Raw genomic sequence first — 23748 nt, forward strand, 5'->3', positions numbered from 1 at the left:
CTTTTTTTACCCACTGCTGCCAGCAAGTCACTTCTCATACCTAGCTCGGTGATTTTTTCCAGTATATTCCAACTCTAGGGGCTGATCGTTGACACGATACGGAACAAAAAAAAGGTCTAATGATCTTACTTCCAGAAATGCATGGTTTTCATGCTAAAGACCATTTATTCAATGAATTTTGTTGCTGAGATTACGGTCTCATACGCGGGGTACATGAAAACACAGTTACAGTACGCATGGTTTCGTCCTAGAGGGTGGTACTGTTCCATATACGTCATGCCCTAGCGCCCTCTTCTGCCAATGTAATTGGTAGTGTTGTGTCCGATTCACTTCTATTGCTGACTCGCATTGTAGTTGATGTGATACAGTTTTGTACATAACGGTTCCGCATTCGAATCAAGAGCTTGCCGACATGGTATTTAACTGTGGAAACGCTTAAGGCAATGGCAGCAACGTTGTATCACGAGACCATTCTTCCTTCCACGTCACCTAACAGAGAGGAACTATCGGCGTTTCATGCGGGTGTTTTTGTCTCCCCTGATGGAAGAAATGCCATTGATGATTCGAAGGGTTATGTGGCTGCTACACGATGTCACTCCAGCTCACTTCGCCGTTAATGTCCGGACGCATCTCAGTCGTGTCTTCCCTGGCCGATGGATCGGACAAGGTGGTCCAGTTTCATAGGCTGCTCGTTCGCTGGACCTCAACCCGTGCGATTTCTGGTTATGGGCTCATCTGATAGGTATCGTGCATGCAGAGCCCATTCCAGATGCGGAGAAACTGGTGCAGCGTGTCGATGTTGCCTTTAAAAATGGTCAGATGCAGCCTAGACGATGTGAACGTGTGAGACAGAACATGATACGGCACGTACAGACATGCGTTGATACACATGGAAACCATTTTCAACACATGCTGTAATTGTGGCTGCATACTGCAGCACGTATTAGGCCGCAGTCTCTGTGACAGTGTATGATTGAATAAATGGTCTCCACCATGGAAACCACCCATTTCGTACGTAAGTTCATTGGCCCTATTTTGTTCCGTATCCTCTCATAGATTAATCCCTAACGTTTGTACACTGGGGAGAAAATCACCCTGTATATCCTCGTCTGTCACTGCTTACGCGTCCTCATATCCCATGGTCTCCCAGCTTATGCGCTCTCTTGCTTTTTGTGGGCAGGTGTCCTCTGGTGTCCCAGGAACAGGGCAGAAACGAACACAGGGCATATACAATCGATACTAGAGAGCCAAGGATGTTGCCTGCAGATGACATAGTGCTGACAGGATTATATTCTAATTTATCTGTCGTTACTATGTCTACATTTAGTGTTGTTTTGGGTGTGCTGAGTGTTACTTTGTGTCGTCATTATATTTAGACTGATTTGCTTTAAGGGGCTCCGGAACGCCCTATACTTGCAATGTTAAAATAACGCTTATAAATTACATCTTTCCTCACAAAGTATTTGAGGTAGGAAGTTGAACTTTTTACAGATTATTTATTGGAATATGGGCTACAACTTAACACAGGTATTTTACAAAATTTTAGTTCAGTTATTACAGATGATTTTTTTTCAATTGTAATGAAAATTCACAACATTTTTTTGCAATCTTTTATTTATATATTCAAAAATATACAGTTTTTTGGAAAAAGGCTGTTTTAAATTATGCAGAAGGTACTGTGTAACATTTACTGAAAGTTTGAAACAAATATGTTTGGAAGATCCTTAGAAAACATGTAATAAAAGTTTTGGGAATCGAGCGACAAAGATTGGATTAACTTTTTAGTGCATTCCCGGTCCATAGGATGGATTATCTTCATTCTCTGCAAACTCCTCCTCCAGCTTCCTCTTGTTCCTCCTCCTGTTTACTCTTGCTTGTATTTCTAGACTCTTTACAGCCCTGTCTGCAGCCCGAAGGCGTTCCTTGTCTAAAGCAAGCATCGCTCGTACCTTGTTAGAACCTATCTTCATTCCCATATTTCTAAATACCTTGCACCTTACAATGTTGCCATCATTGAAAGTCGCAACAGCATCATACACACCAAAGTGAAGTGTTTCTATTCCAACAAATATAGTCTTGGGGATTCTCGACCATATAACACTATTTACACTTTCATTGGGGTTTTGAGTTTTTCCGTGAATACACTTTTTCAACAGTTCAGGTGCTGCTAAGTCTCTGAAAATAGGTTTTATTACCTCCATTATTGCATGAGGCAGACTATGCTTATGAGTGTACACTTCACCAGTTAGCAATCCTTTGTTATATTTACACCAACGGTCTTCTTCTTTGGGACACAAGCTATGTTGGGGATTTTCATCGGTTGAAGAAGTATGAAAAAAAAAGAGCCCAAACAGCCTTCTTCATTTCGTCGACACTTTGTGTATTTTGCCTAATAGCCATTCCATAATAGTTCTGTATTTTGTCAATTACACTGTCGGTTAACCTTCCCTTCCCATCCAACCCTTTACCATCATTGAGTTTTTGTTTTTTGTACGAAGCTTTCAGTCGCCGAAGTCTTGTTCCCATTCGCTTCTGTACGTGTCCAATACACTCAAATTTCTGCACTACAACATCATCACCATAGGGCTTCAGTCCTTGAACATGTTTGAAACTTTTAGAATCACCGTCACCAAGGTAATTAACATATCGCACTTTATCACACGCCTCAGAACGCTGGAATATACTGGCAACACCAGCCACTTCCATTCCTCCACTACTGCCACTATAGTTAGCTTTGCAATTATTTTCATGTGTACCTTTATATTTTTGTGGACATCTACAATACTTTGATATTACTGCTACATCTAAAACTGTCCCTGTATACATACTGGTGGCAGATACTACACCATGAAGAGAGGTGTGTCCCCGTTTATGCCAGGTACCATCGAACGCTGCAGTCAAATCTCTGTTACCATTATTTTCCATTACTGCCTCTTCCACAGCGTTCTTCATAGATTCTATACAGACATCTTCTACTTTAGACCCTATTAATTTATTATAGGTCGTAAACTTGGCTGGGGGATTTGGAGGATTCATGATGCCACAGAAAATTGCACCTGCAGTAGCACCCTTACCAACTGAACGCAAGGAATAAACAAATATCATGTTGTGTTCGTAGATTTTGCTACCATTTTCTTCAGTTGCAGTTACTGCAACACTGTTCCAAAAGGTGGTCATGTATGAACACTTATCACATTTCAGTTGTATTTCACTAGCAAGTCCTACGTGCTTTATTATGGAGAGTTCCAGACCAACTTCACTACAATGAATACATCTTACACAGTTGGAAAAAGTTCCTTTGAGAACCGACATATCAAATATTTCATTCACATCCGATTCGCCCATAAAACATTCATAGTTTTCACTCATTGAACCAAGCTTCTTCTGTGAAGTATTTTCTTTCCCACTTTGACTGCTATGGGCAGGTGTACTTGAGAGGTTAGGTTCACACACTTGGTTATCGTCTTTATTGTTTAAAGTAATAACACATACTTTTGGCTTTCCAACATTTCAACATTTCTCCTTTTCTTAAAAGCCTTCAGAGGATTTCTAATAACTTTACTTTTACTCATTATTATACTTCAACAAAACAGAGACTCAAGAAACAGAATTAATTACGAATATTTTCGAGATAACGACAGAGTAAATAAACATGAAACAATCGACAATCACACCAGCGATATATATTGAACCATCACAGGTTAGCCACAACACATACTTTATCTCACATCACTAAAATGTACCTGATGAACACGGACGTTAATAATAACACCATTTGACAGCAGTTTAACAGCGGCACAGTGGGTCACGCCCATGTAGAACACATTTCAAAAAAAATTTAAAAATAGTTGTAGTCTTCGGAATTGAATAAATTATATATCTATTAAAGGGTAATAGTCTGCAGATTCAGAAAACGCAAAAAAGTAAAAATTGAACTTTTCATGATTTTGAGCCTTTCCGGAGCCCCTTAATACTTGTGTTTCATTTTTTATATGCCAGTGTATTCTAATTAGAGGTCTAGACTCATGTTTTCTGTGGTGGCTACTGCAATAACGGGCGACAAACTATCCTACTTAATCTATTAACAAATTACTAATCTAATGTGTCTGCGTGTTACTATTTCTCCCATTCGTCTCGCTATCATATAACTTGATGCCAATACAGTCTCATTTGTTTATAGATACTTTGTTTCATCTTGGAGATCTGATCTGTGTGTTTGTTTACTAGTTGTGAGCTGTTCGCGTCCTTGACGAGGAGAACGCGTCAGGTGCCATAACCTCATCTCCGAGAAACTTTGCTCAGAGGAAGATGGCTCAGAATGAGTGAATACATGTTTCAGATTATCCGTAGGTATTCGACCGTTTCTGAGAAAATAACAGTTTTCGAGGTAGTTTATGTGACTTTTAGCGAGCAAATAGTCCATCAGAAGCAGTAGCACAGTGCCTAGCTTAGCTTCAGTTTTGCACTCCGATTATTATTTTTATTTTTCACTTTCATTTATGTACACACGTAGGAGACAAGCACATGTATATTGAAATAAAGTGCTCCTTATTCGTTTACTCATTGTATGTCTGACGAATGATATACAAAGAAACTAATAAATGGAAAAATCACTTTAAACTGTTTCCGGCAAAATTCCTCTAATGTATTTTGACTTATAATCAATTGCAAGCTCCAGTTTCCGGAAAAGTGCTCGTTATGTGTGGTTCGCCGCGAAATTATTGCCAACGCGTGAAATGTTTAGCAACGCAGATGACGTTTCTTCCCGAAGTGAGTTTCATATGAAGAAATGTCGCTGCAGCAAACTTGCCTTCATGCGATGTTCGTGGTCTTCGGAATGTCTATGTGACTCCTCAAGCTTTTGCATCGGGTATGTTGTAAATAGTCTTCACGTCTTTGCCGCTGGATGAAGTTGTGGAAATTCCACACTAATTCCTCGGAGCAACTGTGCTACATCTTCAGGTGGTTGAACCTTGCTGGTGGACTGACGGTATCAGCAGTCGTCGCCCCTGCATATAGAACACTCGCGCGAAGAACGCGCAGGCGCGAAAATCACCCATGCGCAATGATTCGCAGATAGACGGCGCCATACTCAAACGCCCTCTGCTGAAAATCGCATAGTGACCTTCCTGCCCGTGCGATGGACGCTACGTTTAGTAACAGTGCTGCCAGACGTTACTCACTAAAAGAAGAACATACTGGAAAGATGTTATGACGGGTATGGTAACGAAAAATCTTGATTTTCTCGTCGTGATTTAATAGCAGACGATGCCTGGTTCAAGGATGTGCTCAGCTGAAATACCGCATCCTTGTTGGGAAGATTATTATCTGTATGGGTATGTATTGCGTCCTTAATGATGCAATCTCTTAAGGATGATGCCGGAAAGAAAGCTTCCGTCGTTACATAAATCATGCGATGTCCTGTATTCAGCCGACTTCTCCGACGGTGAAAACGTGTGTGATGCTGATGTTCATTGCAGTGTTCTCGTACTGCGCGAAATGTCTGACCTATATATGCCACCCCACAATGACAAGGACATATCACATTCCCTCAGGCAAAATCGTCCTTAGCCGAACCCAAGAGAGGTTCTTCAGTATATAAGATGGTCGAGAATCACAACGTTATTTCTTCCGAGGACTGTTCCAATTCTTGACGTCGTGGCCCCAAAATACGGCAAAAAGGCCAATGTGGTGGCTGTCTTCGTATCTTTATTCTGCTCCACAGATTGAACTCGCTTTGGCCTGAATGCATAAAGTATCTATCTCTCAGTATATCAGTTTTGTGGGAACACTGTCTGGAAATGTTGCACCTCACTCGACAGGCTTTCAAGATGAGATGCGACACGAGCTCTAGGAACTAACGTTCGTAATGGACTACTGTATTGTGCACGGTGATGTCAGGTTGTGGCCTGCAAATACAGGTCCTGCAAATATAGGTCTGTACGCGTTGGCTTGCGGTACACGCTGTGTCCCAAGGATCCATCTTCTTTCCTTCGTGCCAAAAACTCAATAATATGTAAAGTGCCATCTTTTTCCACTTCCACTGTGAAGTTTATATTCGGATGGAGCGAATTTAAATACTGAAGAAACGTAGGCAGAGTATCAAGTCCATGTGGCCACACCACAAATGATTCATCCACATAGCGCAGAAAACAAGAGGGTTTTAGAATGACTGACTGTAGTGCTTTTTCTTCTAAGTCCTCTATGAAATAATAGGCCACCACAGGAGACAGATGGCTTCCCATGGCATCTCCATTCACTTGTTCAAAATATTGGTCATGAAGTAAGAGGTATACAGAAGTAAACACGTGTTAAAATAATTTCACTGTGTCCTCCCCAAACTTGTTGCTAATGAGCTCTAAAGAGTCCTGAAAAGGCACCTTTGCAAATAAAGACACAACATCAAAAGTTACTAACAGATCTGACGATTGCAGTCTAAGAGTTTTCAGACGAACTATGAAATCCTCAGAGTTTCGAATATGATGGTCGCACTTGCCTACGAGAGGTCTCAATAGTAATGTCAGACATTTAGCAACAAAATGAGCAGGTGCTCCTATGTTACGGAGAGGCATCCCATTCTTGTGGATCTAGGGTAGGTCATAAAGCCTAGGAAGAGCTGCAGCTTGTTGATGTTTCGAATGCTTCTGCGATCGGTACCATACAGAGGAACGGACAAAAAAATGGTTCAAATGGCTCTGAGCACTATGGGCCTCAACTGCTGAAGTCATTAGTCCCCTAGAACTTAGAACTAGTTAAACCTAACTAACCTAAGGACATCACAAACATCCATGCCCAGGCAGGATTCGAACCTGCGACCGTAGCGGTCTTGCGGTTCCAGACTGCAGCGCCTTTAACCGCACGGCCACTTCGGCCGGCGGAACGCACAAAATCATCCTTAATGATAAATATAAGAACAAGATATCAGAGTTAAGAATTGATACAAAAGTAAAATATAGGAAAATATAAGAAATGAGAATTTAGAAAACATTGTATTTGCGGAAAACACCATATATAATGAATATATGACATTTATCGTGAAAGACGCTTGAAATATCACAATTAATATAACGCCCTTGTATCTTCCAACTTGATAACTAAATGGTTCAAATGGCGCTGAGCACTTCCCCTAGAACTTAAAACTAATTAAACCTAACTAACCGAAGGACATCACACACATCCATACCCGAGGCAGGATTCAAAACTGCGACCGTAGCGGTTGCGCGGTTCCAGACTGTAGCGCCTCGAACCGCTCGGCCACGATAAGAATCATTCGTGTAGTACCTTCTACGCACAACGATAGATAAATGGACAAAATGAAATAAAATAGAGTAAAAACAATAATAGGGTTTTGAGCGTGGGACGCAAATGTGAGAGCCCGTGACTGTAGCCATTATGTCACCAGTTGGGCTCATGTGATCGCACGCTAAAAGGCATCAAAATTACGCAGAAAATGTTCACGGTCGTTTCCACAGAAACGGTCTGGTATAGACCGAGACATGTGTTCCCTTGTTTTGGTTCCTCTTCCACTGAGCGAAGTTTCTGGAAAATCGGGTTGTGGCCCATGCCGTGCTCTCTTAGCGAGTGTCTCTTTTCTAATTGCTAGAATGTTCGTACAAATGTAGGTGTACCGTCACAGTACAGAGCTACATGTTAAGCAGATCCATATTCCCCCAAATAGGCAGTCGCCGCTGTCAACAAGGAAACGCGCTGAAAATACAGTGGACGAGAGCCCAGTCAGTAAATGAACCATGCCACGGGTCGGATTGGCGTGTGTGATTCATAACCGTTCCCAGAAGTTGAGGAAAAAAAAAAACAGGTTAACTAGAAAACGTGACCTACATTACTTTCATTATACTCTCGTTGCTAGATGTGCAATCACTAAGAGTTTCTTTGCTGTTTCAAGCCTTGCATTTTTCTTCTAATTTCCATGACCTCATCTGTTCTTTCCATCATCGGCCAATAGGATGCAACTCGATACTGGCTATTAAAATTGCTACATCAAGAAGATATGCAGATGATAAACGGTTATTCATTGGACAAATATATTATCCTAGAACTGACACGTGATTACATTTTCGCACAATTTGTGTGCATATATCCTGGGATATCAGTACCCAGAACAACCACCTCTGGCCGTAATAACGGCCTTGATACGCTTGGGCATTTAGTCAAAAAGAGCTTGGATGGATTGTACTGGTACAGCTGCCCATGCAGCTTCAACACTATACCACAGTTCATCAAGTGTAGTGACTGGCGTACTGCTACGAGCCAGTTGCTCGGTCACCATTAACCAGACGTTTTAAATTGCTGAGAGAACTGGAGAATGTGCTGGCCAGGGCATCAGTCGAACATTTTCTGTATCCAGAAAGGCCCGTACAGGACCTGCAACATGCGGTCGTGCATTATTCTGCTGAAATTTAACGTGTACTGTTCAATGTGCCGTCAATGCGAACAAGAGGTGACCTAGTCGTGTAACCAATGGCACCCCATACCATCACACTGGGTGATACGCCAGTATGGCGATGACGAATACACGCTTCCAGTGTGCGTTCACCGCGATGTCGCCAAACACAGATGCGACCATCATGATGCTGTAGACAGAACCTGGATTCATCCGAGAAAATGAAGTTTTGCCATTCGTGCACCCAGGATCGTCGTTGAGTACACCATCGTAGGCGCTCCTGTCTGTGATGCAGCGTCAAGGGTAACCGAAGCCATGGTCTCCGAGCTGATAGTCCATGCTGCTGCAAACGTCGTCGAACTGTTCGTGCAAATGGTTGTTGTCTTGCAAACGTCCCCATGTGTTGACTCAGGGATCGAGACGTGTCTGCACGATCTGTTACAGCCATGCGGATAAGATGCCTGTCATCTCGACCGCTATTGATACGAGGGCGTTCGGATTCAGCACGGCGTTCCGTATTACCCTCCTGAACCCACCGATTCCACGTTCTGCTAACAGTCATTGGATCTCGACCAACGCGAGCTGCAATGTCGGGATACGATAGACCGCAATCGCAGTAGGCTACAATCCGACATTTATCAAAGTCGGAAACGTGATGGTACGCGTTTCTCCTCCTTACACGAGGCATCACAACAACGTTTCACCAGGCAGCGTCGATCAACTGCTCTTTGTGTGTGAGAAATCGGTTGGAAAATTTCCTCATGTCAGCACGTTGTGGGTGTCGCCACCGGCGCCAACCTTGTGTGAATGCTCAGGAAAGCTAATCATTTGCATATCACAGCATCTTTTTCCTGTCGGTTAAATTTCGCGTCTGTAGCACGTCATCTTCGTGGTGTAGCAATTTTAATAGCCAGTAGTGTAATGTGTTGCTAAATTAGGTCGACGGTCTATATGGCCAGATCCGGCCGGTATGGTCGTGCAGTTTAGTCGGGAACCGCATGACCGCTACGGTCGCACTTTCGAATCCTGCCTCGGGCATGGATGTGTGTGTTGTCCTTAGTTACGTTTAAGTAGTTCTAAGTTCTAGGGGACTTATGACCTCAGCAGTTGAGTCCTATAGTGCTCAGAGCCATTTGAACCATTTTTTTTCCCTAGAGGACTGATGACCACAGATGTTAAGTCCCATAGTGCTCAAGGCCATTTGAACCAATTTGTATGGTCAGCTTGAAGTGGTTATTGTACTCCCAAACGGAGATGATAAGGCTTGAAGCAACGGAACAATAAATAAAGAACTGAGTCTCCGAAAAGCAGTGTGAAACACGTCCGGTGCTTCTCCTGGGCCAGATGTGCGGATTTCCGCGAGGTCTGGACCTGTAGGTGGGGCTTTGCACGGTTCTGGACGGGACCATGGAAATGCGGGCTCCTCGCGGACGCCGGCGCGCTGCGGCCCGCGGTGCGGTCCCCGATCCCTCTCCATCCCGTTGACGAGGCCGGCCGGCCATCTTCAGCCCGGGGCCCTGGGCCCTCGGCGTGGAAAGCCGATTTGCACGGCCCGGCGATCGATGGGCGGGCCGCGGGGCGCGCTCGACAGCGGGCCGCTCGTAATCTCCGCTCTCGATCCGCCCGCCGGCCCGCAGGCCCGCTCGCCTGCCCATTGTCCCCCGGATAATCGGCTCGCCCCCCACGGCGAGTGTTGTGGCAGCACTGCGCGTGCAGGCCGGCCAACACGCGAAACGACTTTCCGCCGAGCGCCGCAGCTCGTGGCTGCAATTAACCACTGCATCGGCTGCCTGCCCCCCATTCATCTTCCTACTTTCATTATTCGCGGCGCCACTTTCAATTTACTGGACACTGTGTGAGCCGCTTCATAAAATTCGAGGGCCTCACGCAGCACCGAGCCATATTTCTCAGCCTCTCACGAGTGGGAGGAACGCTTGGTGGTAATAGTTTCCTGTTTCGCTGCCAGTTTACGTTTCCTTGACCTTTAAGCCTGAGTCCTTCAACGATGAATCAAAACGTACGCTCATAATGCACTCTTAGTGGGGCATCCACAACTGTTGCTAAGCTTTCTCATGATGAAGAAATGCGCTCCACTTGACTAATTCGTTATTTAGATGAAATAATGCACACGCCCCGGATTTCAGTATGTAGATCCCATATTCTGGCGCTTCATTCCATACGAGAAAGTCGTACCGGTCGTGTACAGAAATGCTGCAGATTTATCAAGTAGTACGCTAGATTCCTTGCGGGCGAGGCATGAATAGGTTTTCTGATTCAAAGGTTTTCTGATTCAACGAGATAAATAAGGCCATATAAGTGAAAGTCCTGCGGCATATCGTGGAAGGCTGGTCAACACTGTTGACGGGTCTTTCTGGGCTTCTACGATGTAAGGGCTGGGTACTTACATTGCCCCATTTACCTGGTCCGTTACACTGTTGGCTGGTCTTGCTGGGCTTCCACGATGTAAGGGCTTGGTACTTACAAGGCCCTAGTTACCCAGTCCGTTACACTGTTGGCTGGTCTCACTGGGCTTCCACGATATGCTGCTGGCTGGGTACTAATATGGCTCCATTTACCTAGGGTGGTACTGGCTGACTCAGAGAACCTTTTCATGTCTCACCCATATGGGATCTCGCAGTCTACTTGAATAATTCGCAGGTTTTTTTTTACATTACTGGTACGCATTTCTCGAATGACATCAACCGTCTGAATCTGGGATTTACATCATGAAACCTGTGTCCCATATATGATTTTATTCAAATGAAGAACTAGGCAAATACAACTGGAGCAGGTTTATTCAACATGAAAAAACTAATGTTTTAAGGTCTCTCTGCCGGCCAGTAGACCAGATACTCGCTTTTCAGAGTTTTACAAACTGCCTTATACAAGGGTTACTGTAATAGTAAAATAAGTTTCTTTCTTCATTTTTATTCAAGGTAATGAAAGAAAAATTACACGGGCTGACTGAAGCACCCAGAAGGGGTAGAGTTGTGTGATGTTACTTCACTGATTACAAAATCGAGTCAGACTGATAAAGAACTCGGCGGCATGAGCCCAGTTATCAGTATGACGCTGTACTCCCGCTGACCTGGTGGAAATGGGTGTCATACAGCCACTGTGTCTTGTCAAATAGCTAGTTGCCTCACAACTGCCGGCCGCGGTGGCCGAGCGGCTCTAGGCGCTTCCGTACGGAACCGCGCGACTGCTACCGTCGCAGGTTCGAATCCTGCCTCGGGCATGGATGTGTGTGATGACCTTAGGTTAGTTAGGTTTAAGTAGTTCTAAGTTCTAGGGGACTGGTGACCTCAGATGTTAAGTCCCATAGTGCTTAGAGCCATTTGAACCTCACAATTATAGTCACTGATTCCTCGTATTCTGGATACTGGTTCTGGAATGACGTTGACACCAGAGCTGATCCCACATCTATTACTTTTTTTTCTTTCCTTTCTTTTTCAGTCATCACTCTTCTGATTGGTTTGCGGCGGAACGCCGAAAATTCCTCTTCTGTATCAACCTCTTCATCTCAGAGCAGCACCTGCGACCTACATCTCAGTTATTTGGTGGATATATTCCAGTTTCCAGACCTTACACCTTACACGACTCCCGCTAGTACTATAGAAGTTATAACGTGAAGTCTTAACACATATATTTTTATCCTGTCCCTTCCTCTTGTCTCTGTTTTCCATATATTTCTTTCCTCACATATTCTCGGGAAAACCTCCTCATTGCTTATCTTATCATTCCACCTAACGTTCAAAATAGTTCTGTAGCATCGCATCTCAAATGCTTCGAGTCTCTTCTGTTGTAGTTTCCCACTGTCCATTTTTCATACAAAGGCTGTGCTCCAAACGTACATCCTAAGAAATTTCTTCCTCAAATTAAGGCCTATCTTTAATACTACCAAATTTCTCTTAGTCAGTAATTCCCTTTATATTAGTGCTAGTTTGTCTTTTATGCCCTCTTTGCTGTGTCCGTCATGGGTTATCTTGCTACTATATAGCTGCTGCACGATCGCGAATCCTGATGTTAATTTTCTTGCTGTTCTCACTTCTGCTACTTCTCGTTAATTTCGTCTTTCTTCGATTTACCATCAGTCCATATTCCGTGGTTACTAAACTGTTCATTCCATTCCGCAGATTCTATAATTCTTCTTCACTTTCACTGAGGAAACCAATGTCATCAGCGAATCACATCATTCATATCCTCTCCCCTTAAATTTTAATCCCACTCTAGGCCCTTGCTTTTATTTCCTTAATTGCTTCTTCAACATATAGATTGAACAGCAGGGGAGAAAGACTATATCCCTGTCTTATACACTCTTTAATCCATGCACTTCGTTCTTTGTTTTTCACTCTCATTGTTCCCTCTTGGTTCTTGTACATACGTACATTACCCGTCTTTCCGTATAACTTACGCCCATTTTTCGCAGGGTTTCGAACATCTTATAATATTTTACAGTATCGAACGCTTTTTCCACGTTGGTAAGTCCTATGAATGTCTTGATTTTTTTTTTCAGTCTTGCTTCCTTTATCAAGCGCGACGTACGAACTGTCTCTCTTGCAGCTTTATCTTTCCTAAAGCCAAACTGATCGTCAACACATCCCCAATTTTCTTTTCCTTTCTTCTGCGTATAATTCTTGTCAGCAACTTGGATGATCTGTTCAGCCGATTGTGTGATAGCTCTCGCACTTGTCAACTCTTGCAGTCTTCGTAATTGTGTGGATGATATTTTCCCGAAGGTCGGCTGATATGTCGCCAGCCTCATACATTCCACACACAAACGTAAATAGATGTTTTGTTGGCATTTCCTCTAATGATTTTAGGAATTCCGATGGAGTATTCTCTAATGAAAGACGCTACCACTAAATCATGGTGCATTCTATCGGGAACAGATTTAGGGATCTTGCTGCCATCTGGAGCTTAGAGGTACACATACTGTTTGTGGACGAGCAGACGAGCACTGTCCTGTTGAGAAATGACACTACTATTCTGTCACATGAGGGATAACTAATGAGGACACATCATGTCCGTGACATACCGTTGTGCCGTCCGAGTCTCCTCAATCACCAGCAGCCTTGACGTGAAGTAAAGCTGGTGCTTCACCGCACCACGACGCTGGGTTAACAGCGGTATGCCCCTCCAAAACATTGGATGACTGAGACATCTTCACAAATAATATGCATACTCGCCAATGGTAGTCATCTGGGGTACTGCAGAACCACAGTGCGACGTCATTCATGAGCGATCCATGTTTCCCGGTTCGGCATTACTACAAATGCAGTCGTTCGCATGGGACAGTGATTTCCTAGTCTGGCTCCTGTTAGTCTACGAGCAATGGTGCGGAACGACAGAGTACGTTCGGGGAGACCATAGCTTGTTTTCGGACGCCAGACACAAATGTGAAAGGGTTCCGATGTACTTCATACACCATACGGACATTCTCCCCAGCGGTGGTCAGATGAGACGACTGGAACGGACTGAGCGAGATGCCGCAGTGGCTAGCACACTGGACTCTCATTGGGAAGGACGACGGTTCAATCCCGCGTCCGGCTTTCCTGATTTAGGTTTCTCATGATTTCCCTAAATCGCTCCAGGCAAATGCCAGGCCGATTTCCTTCCCCGTCGTTCCCTAATCCGATAAGACCGATGACCTCGTTGTCTGGTCTCCTCCCCCAAACAACCCTCGACTGGAACCTTAACGACGAGTATTTCTGCCCACACGTTCTCGTGCCCCGCAACATCTGGCCTCTGTCACGTCCGAATACCTCGGAAATTTGGATGTTGAATAATTCGACCTGAGGACCAAATGGAGACCCACAATCAAGTCCCACACAAACTATCTCATCTGCTGATGACACGTTCTCACACGAGTATCATTGAGTATATAAAGAGCATCTTTTCCTAGACTTCTTAGCTTTTTCTTTCTTGTTGGTATTTTACTTTTGAGTGGTACATCTGAAAGTCTGTGTCTGAGGTTGAATGTCTACGTAGCACAAAACAGTACATTTCACTTAGGTCTGGTGACTTACAGTCCTAAGTTACTGAATCCATTATAAAAGTAAATCTGGCCACCCATCCGCGCTGTGATTTTCCAGGTGATGTAAGATGCGTTTTTGTCGTAGGGATCATCTTTTTATAGCATTCTAACGACAAAAAAAAATGGTCTCCGTCGGGTATTGCGATCTACGACGCCAGGGGTGTCCGCAGTCTAGGCTGATATCAGAATGCTGCGTATTGTCGCCCCCGTCCCATTCTTTACGGACTAGGTCTATTCCTAGCACTAGTTACGCTCCGCGTTTGTTTCTCAGTACTTTTCTGCTTGGGAAGATGTCATTCTGACACCTCAGACATTACCTACCTGATAAAGATGACGTGATTTGTCACGAAAGTGTATTCCACTATACATTTTGGCATTTGTCTCGGTGTCATTAACGGTTCAAATAGACGTTAATGCAAAACTCTTATTTCCCATATTCATTTCCCTCAGAATCATTCCTCATACTATTATTGTCTTTTGTTCTTTTGTGATGAATTAATTTTAATGTGACATCGTTACATTTATTGTGTACTCCCTTTACGCCAGGCCAATACTCGCCGTCGTTTCAGCTATGTGTCTCCCTCTCTCATCTAGTTTATCTATGCAGCAACTGATATGCACTCCCTTTGTGATCCAAGGGCTGGAAAACCTCATCGTCTGCTGCAGTAGTCGCAACTCTCTGTGTTACTGCCGGTGACGAGATAGAGTTTACAGGCTTGAGGTCTCATGTGTGATTTGCTCGCCATTGGAGCGTGTTCCCTGCCATCGACCTGACACGTCCTCCTCCATGTCGCCACCCCTTCTTTTCAAATGCATCGCCTGGACTGATCGCCATATCGCCACCTGTCCTCGCCTACACAGTCTGCTTTTCACAGAGTTCCTGTCATCGCCGTCGCCTCGGCCGTCTTTCCAGTCACCGTCTGTCATCTTCGTTGCCAGATATTTATTCCTGTCTTCCCATATGATTCTGCTGTCACCACTCCAATACCGACTGCAGAGAGAAACAGCCACAAAATCGTCAATCAACTTCTAGCAACTCACATGTCGTCACAAACAACAAATCATCCCTAGCTGTTCTTCCAACACTACTAGTTAGCCTTCTGCTAACCTCTGTAGATTTTCACCATTCACAAATCATTTAATTCATTGGTTTTTCCACTGTCAGTGTCATTAAATGCGTGTCAGGGCCATTATCACCGTCAAACTTTACAGTTCTTTAAAATAATGATAGAAAAAATGAAAACTGAAGCGTTTACTGCGGTACGTGGCGCCATAATAAAAGCTTTTACGGATTTTTAGAGAAATTTTCGCTGATAATTAAAACTCCATGTTAATCTTATTTGATTTAAACGTTAATGATTTCAAAGCAACGGCAAGATACCATGCCATCAGAGACGTCTAAACAAAAAATTAGCAAAATCATATAAAACTGATGAGGTAGTTTGTAAGAAGTAAACTTTACTGTAATCTTCTGGATTCACGGGTTTCAGCGAATGATTTAAATTTTAATTTGAAAATGTTAGTTGCTATTGCTGTAGCTTCAGTTATTTACTGAAATTTCATATTACTAGCAACTACATTAAGTACTGCCTCAACCAAAACCTAGTTTTACTATCTGCAAAGTTATTGTTCCTAACATTAACACAGGATAACTGGACACAAATCCTGGTCCACGTAGTAACAACTTTGTATAATTCCGATTGTTGTTGTTGTGGTCCTGAGACTGGTTTGATGCAGCGCTCCATGCTACTCCATCCTGTGCAAGCTTCTTCATCTCCCTGTACCTACTGCAACCTACATCCTTCTGAATCTGCTTAGTGTATTCATCTCTTGGTCTCCCCCTACGATTTTTACCCTCCACGCTGCCCTCCAATACTAAATTGGTGATCCCTTGATGCCTCAGAACATGTCCTACCAACCGATCCCTTCTTCTGGTCAAGTTGTGCCACAAACATCTCTTCTCCCCAATCCTATTCAATACTTCCTCATTAGTTATGTGATCTACCCATCTAATCTTCAGCATTCTTCTGTAGCACCACATTTCGAAAGCTTCTATTCTCTTCTTGTCCAAACTATTTACTGTCCATGTTTCACTTCCATACATGGCTACACTCCATACAAATACTTTCAGAAATGACTTCCTGACACTTAAATCTATACTCGATGGTAACAAATTTCTCTTCTTCAGAAACGCCTTCCTTGCCATTGCCAGTCTACATTTTATATCCTCTCTACTTCGACCATCATCAGTTATTTTGCTCCCCAAATAGCAAAACTCCTTTACTACTTTAAGTGTCTGATTTCCTAAACTAATACCCTCAACATCACCCGACTTAATTCGACTACATTCCATTATCCTCGTTTTGCTTTTGTTGATGTTCATCTTATATCCTCCCTTCAAGACACCATCCATTCCGTTCAACTGCTCTTCCAAGTCCTTTGCTGAATCTGACAGCATTAGAATGTCATCGGCGAACCTCAATTTGTTCCCCATGGATTTTAATACCTACTCCGAATTTTTCTTTTGTTTCCTTTACTGCTTGCTCAATATACAGATTGAATAACATCGGGGAGAGGCTACAACCCTGTCTTACTCCCTTCCCAACCACTGCTTCCCTTTCATGTCCCTCGACTCTTATAACTGCCATCTGGTTTCTGTACAAATTGTAAATAGCCTTTCGCTCCCTGTATTTTACCCCTGCCACCTTTAGAATTTGAAAGAGAGTATTCCAGTCAACATTGTCAAAAGCTTTCTCTAAGTCTACAAATGATAGAAACGTAGGTTTGCCTTTCCTTAATCTTTCTTCTAAGATAAGTCGTAAGGTCAGTATTGCCTCACGTGTTCCAGTATTTCTACGGAATCCAAACTGATCTTCCCCGAGGTCGGCTTCTACTAGTTTTTCTATTGGTCTGTAAAGAATTCGTGTTAGTATTTTGTAGCTGTGGCTTATTAAACTGATTGTTCGGTAATTTTCACATCTGTCAACACCTGCTTTCTTTGGGATTGGAATTATTATCTTTTTCTTGAAGTCTGAGGGTATTTCGCCTGTTTCATACATCTTGCTCACCAGATGGTAGAGTTTTGTCAGGACTGGCTCTCCCAAGGCCATCAGTAGTTCCAATGGAATGTTGTCTACTCCGGGGGCCTTGTTTCGACTCAGGTCTTTCAGTGCTCTGTCAAACTCTTCACGCAGTATCGTATCTCCCATTTCATCCTCACCTACATCCTCTTTCATTTCCATAATATTGTCCTCAAGTACATCGCCGTTGTATTCCGATTATGAAGTTTAAATTACAGTTCATCCATAGGTTATATTGTTGAAATCACTTTTGCGGAAAATGTTGAAAACAAATCATTTTCTTAAAACCCTCTTAATACTATAGAGAGTCTATATGTGAACATAAAAATGGTTCTATGTTCATGTTCGAAAATGTCAGACGAAATTTTAATAAGTCAAGATGTTCAACAGGGATGCAGTTTGTCACCCACTTTATTTAATTTATATATTAACGCCTTAGTTATGAAGTGAAAAAATGAAATACACTTGAGAACTGAAATAGGATCCAGTGTACTAGTAATTACTCTGTTACATGCTGATGAGCAGATAATTATAATTATATGAACATTTTCTGTTACTCGATATAAAATATATTTCTCGTGTTTAGTTTGTGACGTATATACAAGATAGAAACTAATAATGTATATCGCAAAATTTATAAAAATCACAATCTTTAAACGGAATAAAATTAAATACTACACTGATTACGGTGTGTTGCAGTGTTAGAACTGTGTTATAGCATTTCATGTCCCGTTGGTTACTTCTCTCCTTCTGGGCGTAGGTGTTCAGTTGGTGAGTACACACCGCTCGGACATTATTATTTTGCATGTTTGAATAATTTACGTACATCATGCCAACGGCCTTGCCGCAGTGGTAACACCGATTCCCGTCAGATCACCGAAGCTAAGCGCTGTCGGGCTGGGCTAGCACTTGGATGGGTGACCACCCGGTCTGTCGACCGCTGTTGGCAAGAGGGGTGCACTCCACCCCATGTGAGGCAAATTGAGGAGCTACTTGACTGAGAAGAAGCGGCTCCGGTCTCGTAAACTAGCGTACGACCGGGAGAGTTGTGTGCTGACCACATGCCCCTGCATACCCGCATCCAGTGACGCCGGAAGTCTTAGGATGACACGGCGGCCGGTCAGTACCGTTGGGCCTTCCAAGGCCTGTTCGGACGGAGTCTAGAGCCTTACATCATACCGGCCTATATTATACCGGCCCTAAATATGAATGAGCCACCTCTCTACGAACATGGGGCACTGCCTGCAAATTACCTACACTGCTAACAGCATTCGTTAGAGACAAAACTGTCACTGATGCTTTCCAGTGGTGCTATCAGTCCCTAATTATTCCCTTGACAGGTAGCAGGAAGTAAGCACTCAACGACGTGCGTGTTCAAGGTGTGTTGCTTACATCGAAGTCATCTTCTGCGTGGGAAAGAGGGTGGTCTGAGTTCTTGATTCGATACTAAAACTAATCTTTGCCCGCTTAGAAACGTTCTTAACTTTATAGTGTTGAAAATCACTCTGTCAATTTACTAGAGTATGGAGTATGCTGCTGCAGCACCCTTGGTTAGTACACATTACTAGGCCGGTGACAATGAGTCGCAACAGGCCCGGAAAATTCAATAAACAGATGTCTAACGTCCCCGGGAAGCGACAGCGAACGTTTCGCCACCGGTAAAAGTTGGTCTCTTGACACGATCTATCAACAGTAATCGAATGCAACACAGTTACATGTATCAAAAGACGTATATACGGAGAGGCATTTAAAATTGTTTTTGGAAATATCTGGATAACTGCAAATCGGTTTTTAGAAAACGTTGTAATCAAAGTCGGACCGCTGTGGCCGAGCGGTTCTAGGCGCTTCAGTCCGGAACCACGCTGCTGCTACGGTCGCAGGTTCGAATCTTGCCTCGGGCATGGATGTGTGTGATGTCCTTAGGTTGGTTAGGTCTAAGCAGTCCTAAGTCTAGGAGACTGATGACCTCAGATGTTAAGTCCCATAGTGCTTAGAGCCATTTGAACCATTTGTAATCAAATCTCGAAGAAGTACATCCAGTGACACCAAATTCGAAACCCTCTCCCCCGATCTGAGAGGGCAGGAACTGTTCAACTTTGAAGTCTTAAGTGGAAACCTTTATTTTTGTTTCTCTGAATCGGATTCTCCAGTGACAAAAACACCTTTTTCGTTGCGGGACAGATAGTGGCGTATCGGCCAAAATGAAAATGGGCTAAAACTGTTGAAGACCGATAATGTTTCAAGAAATGCTCATAGGATTAGGATCCCAGGAGGTTAGAAAAGCAATTGCCGGAATTCTAAAGTCTCTAGTGTAAAACCAGTTCTTTTCAGAGAATAAATACATTTTTTGTCGGGAAAACAAATGAGGTTCAGGAACTCCATCCTTACGGTTTATCGTTGCATCAGGAACTACACGGATATGGCTTTCAAAACCACTTCAACTTTTCCGCTTGGATACAACGAAAAGCAGCTCATGACGATTTTATTTCTTTGATAGTTTCGTCCGATGTATCAGTTTTTACAAATTTTGGTCAACTGAATGGGGATAATATGCTTTATTGATCAGTGGAGAATCCCCATTGGTTAAGGCAAGTCAAACGTCGTCTGTAAAAGAAATAAGCCCAATGATGTGGACAAAGTAGTATATTACATTCTGAAAGATCGAAGTTTTATGCAATAAAAACCGGTTTCTCATTTAAGATTTTACAATAACTGCATTTTTAATGTCCTGGATTCTAATCGGATGTCTGTTCCTTGAGATATTATCATTTACCATCGGTTTTAACTTATTTTGATTTTTGGCGATTTGGATGCCATATATCAAACAACAAATACAATATCAAATACAATATCAAACACAAAAGTTACATATTTTTCACGGAGAATTCGAATCGGCAATAAAAAAAGTGGGGGTTCCTATTTTTCGAAGTTGAGTACCCCTTCCGAGAGATGTGCCAGGGGCGCGAGTTTGAAGTCACTGGATGTAAACCTACAAGACAAACCACTTTTGTTACAACCTTCTTTAAATCTGATTTCAGGTTTTCCAAATATTTCAGAAAACGGTTTTAAACGCCTCGTCTTTTACATTGTTATATTCCTCTACTTAAAATCGTTTGATTCGTGGCATTCACTTTATCGTGGCAAGAAAGCGTCTTTTTTGCGCTGTACTCAACATACGATCATTCATCCAATTGAACTAATTTCTTCCTACAGTCATAATCGCCGTAAGCGTTGTAATACGGCTTCTCGTTGCTAAGGCCGCCAGGTTGCAGGTCTTATTTCAGATGGCGTCACTCGCGTGTCAGCGCTGAGGAAACGATGATAAGGACAGGACTACACCGAGTCAACGGACAGGAAGAATCTCCAACCCGGCCGGGAATCTCACCCGGGCGCGCTGCGTAGTAAACCAGCACGTAACCTCTCAGCTAAGTAGATAACTTGCTCTGCTGAAAGTAAGAAGTTCAATATGTAATATACCATATATCTAGCGTGCCGGTGGCAAAGTTTGAGTATTACAGCACAAAATCTGCACCACTATACGTTATACAATATGGAGAAACCTGATCCACAATGTTTACTTTCTCTGCTATTACTTAAAGTGCGATACGTTCATAAATACCTTCCAGTTATCAGAGAATCAGTCGTATTTACTAACGGCTGGGTGGGGCATCGTGACAGAAAACAGATGTGACAGGAGGATGCCTGCAAATATTACTCTTGTCTTGCTAACTGCAACATATCTTTTAGCAAGACTAGCAACGTAAGACTATGTACGGCAAAGGAAATGATCGAAACCATTGAGAAAAAAAATCCATGTCCCTCAGCATACCAAGTACAACACAGAGACTTCAACTGGGAAACAGCCTGGTCCAGTCTTTCAGTCAAACCTTTATGTGCAAGGTTACGATCAGCAGTTTATATGTTTATAAGTGATTTAAACTTGCCGGCTACGTGACGCCACGGAATAAAACTGACTGTTCATCCGTACTTTCATACAATGAAGAGAAGTTTGCAACAAAATTGTGGGTTTAAGGAAATGAATAAAGTTTAAATCGGCGGCATTGTTATCTACGAGCGTTAACGAAACAAACACTACGAAAACAATATGGATGGACGTCAAAACGTTTCCAGCGGCCAAAACCAGACCACTTATATGATTTATATATTCTTTCATAAACTACATTTTCAGCGAGAGAGGAGAATCTGTAATGGAATTTAAACAATACTTTATTTACGAAAAACAAGAAATCCTCAACAATAAGTGAAAAAGAGAACAGATTTACTGTTAATACATTACATTTACAAGTATTTGAAGTCAATTTAAGAGTTTTGTAGTATCTGCTACCCAATAAATTCAGTTAAATAAGGGACACGGGCACGATTCCCACACTTGCTCAAACTTTAGCTGGGGTAGAGAGATAGGGTTCGGGGTCCACTCAGCTCTTGTGAGACCAAATGGGGAGCTGTTTGGATAAAGAAGCAGCGGCATCTACACGACTAATCTACTTGCAATAGTGGGTGGGTGGATTGTCGAAATGCTGATCACATGGACCACGATCATATATCGCTCTCGCACTGCCTTGTAGTTATCAGTCAGCCTACCGTAAGATGACTAAGACTTAATCTATGTTAGTATATGTCTTGGATTAGTATATCTCTTCCCTTAATTGCATGAAAATGCGAGTATTTGCAATGCATTAAAATTGCATATACATAAGCAAAATTATATGTAAGGCGTCCGTTGTTTCGGACTTGTCATAAGTGCCAGATGTTACACGTAATACATGCGCTTGATGGCGAATAATGATGCCTTCAGTGCAAATGAACTCTATATCTCAGTACTTGCGGGAATCAGGTGAACTGTGACAAATGAGTATAATGGACAGTGAACAATGCATGTGACGTGTGCGGCAAGTAAGGATTTGGGCTCCGATGGGAAGCGTGCTCAGATAACCGAGGTGATTAAGGGGACTGTTCAAGTAAAGCGGGAAATCCGGGTTCAAATCCCGGTCCGGTACAAATTTTCCCTTTTCCTCACCCGATTTGTTTCAGTGCGCATTTGCGGCTGATGTCTGAGTTCCTCTTACATTAAATATGTGAAACATAGACGAGAAAACAAAATTCCCCCTTCTTGTTTCTAAAGGCTGTACAATATTTCAATTTAACAAAAAAAGCATTTCGCATTTCGGTATTAAATTTTAATTTATTTTCATGCAATAAAGATTAAAAAGGTAAAGGGACGCTGCTTACGTTAAAAACTGTTCTTCAGTATTTGTTAATGAACATACTAAGTTTGTAATAAAGGAGTTAATTTCCTCCAAATATTTTGCTTTTAGGAGACTTCAGATACTTTCAAATTTTTTAAGTGGTTGCGTTCAAGATTTCTGTGAAGGCAGCTGTAGTCTGGGCGATGATCTTCAAAGCCTGTAACGCAGTCGGCAATGTCCCTTTGTCCAAACTCACCTGAAATGTAGGTGCAAGATAACCACCCTGCCGAATGATGGTGCACTGCTGCCATTCACTTCAACCAGCTCAATACATATTGTTGCGACGTTGTTACTGCGGGGAACATGTTACTGCACAAAATTCAAATTTATCATTGACGAGTAGTATTTCATCTAGGCTTCTCCAGCGGTGTGACATTGGGATTTCAGTGTGGATCAACACTGCAGACGTACCTGAAAACAAGGAAATAACAATTTGCTTAGTTTCATTTTTTCGACGTAACAATGAAAACTTAATGAATATCTCTCGTAGTCTTAAGTATAAACAGCCCGAATAACACAAAACCTAAGCCTTATGGCTACGCCCACCGCCAGATCAAATACTGCACGTTGTCGTTAAGGGTGCGTGACGTGGTATGAAATGTATTTAGCTAAGCTGAGACGAGTGGGAAATTATTCCAGCGACGAAATGGGTATTCTCTGACACAAGCGGATTCATCGAAAAACTGAATTATGAAAACCTCACATTGTGTCAAGTAAATATATATCCACAATAAATGTGTTATTTTTATAGTTTCTTACTGCAGTCTATTGTCGCGTTTGTCTTGTAATGATTACTGGTTTCGTTCGAATTTTGGACACCTTTAGATGATCAGTTAGTGCATGAAACTGAGTCGATTCTCTGCGACTACATTGGATTGTGTAGTGGAAAAAAATTGAGCGAAACTGGTAATCGTGACGGCAAATGCGACAACCGACTGTATCAAATATTTTAGAAGAACAGAC

The 23748-nt window shown here is 42.7% G+C and overlaps 1 protein-coding gene across 1 annotated transcript in view; it reads left to right on the plus strand.

The window, feature by feature from the left end:
- The window catches only part of LOC126412294 (zwei Ig domain protein zig-8-like), an 899595-nt gene that overhangs the window by 83036 nt on the left and 792811 nt on the right, over positions 1 to 23748 (plus strand). The window lies entirely within an intron of this gene.

Source organism: Schistocerca serialis, chromosome 7, assembly GCF_023864345.2.
Source record: "Schistocerca serialis cubense isolate TAMUIC-IGC-003099 chromosome 7, iqSchSeri2.2, whole genome shotgun sequence".
Classification (NCBI taxonomy): domain Eukaryota; kingdom Metazoa; phylum Arthropoda; class Insecta; order Orthoptera; family Acrididae; genus Schistocerca; species Schistocerca serialis.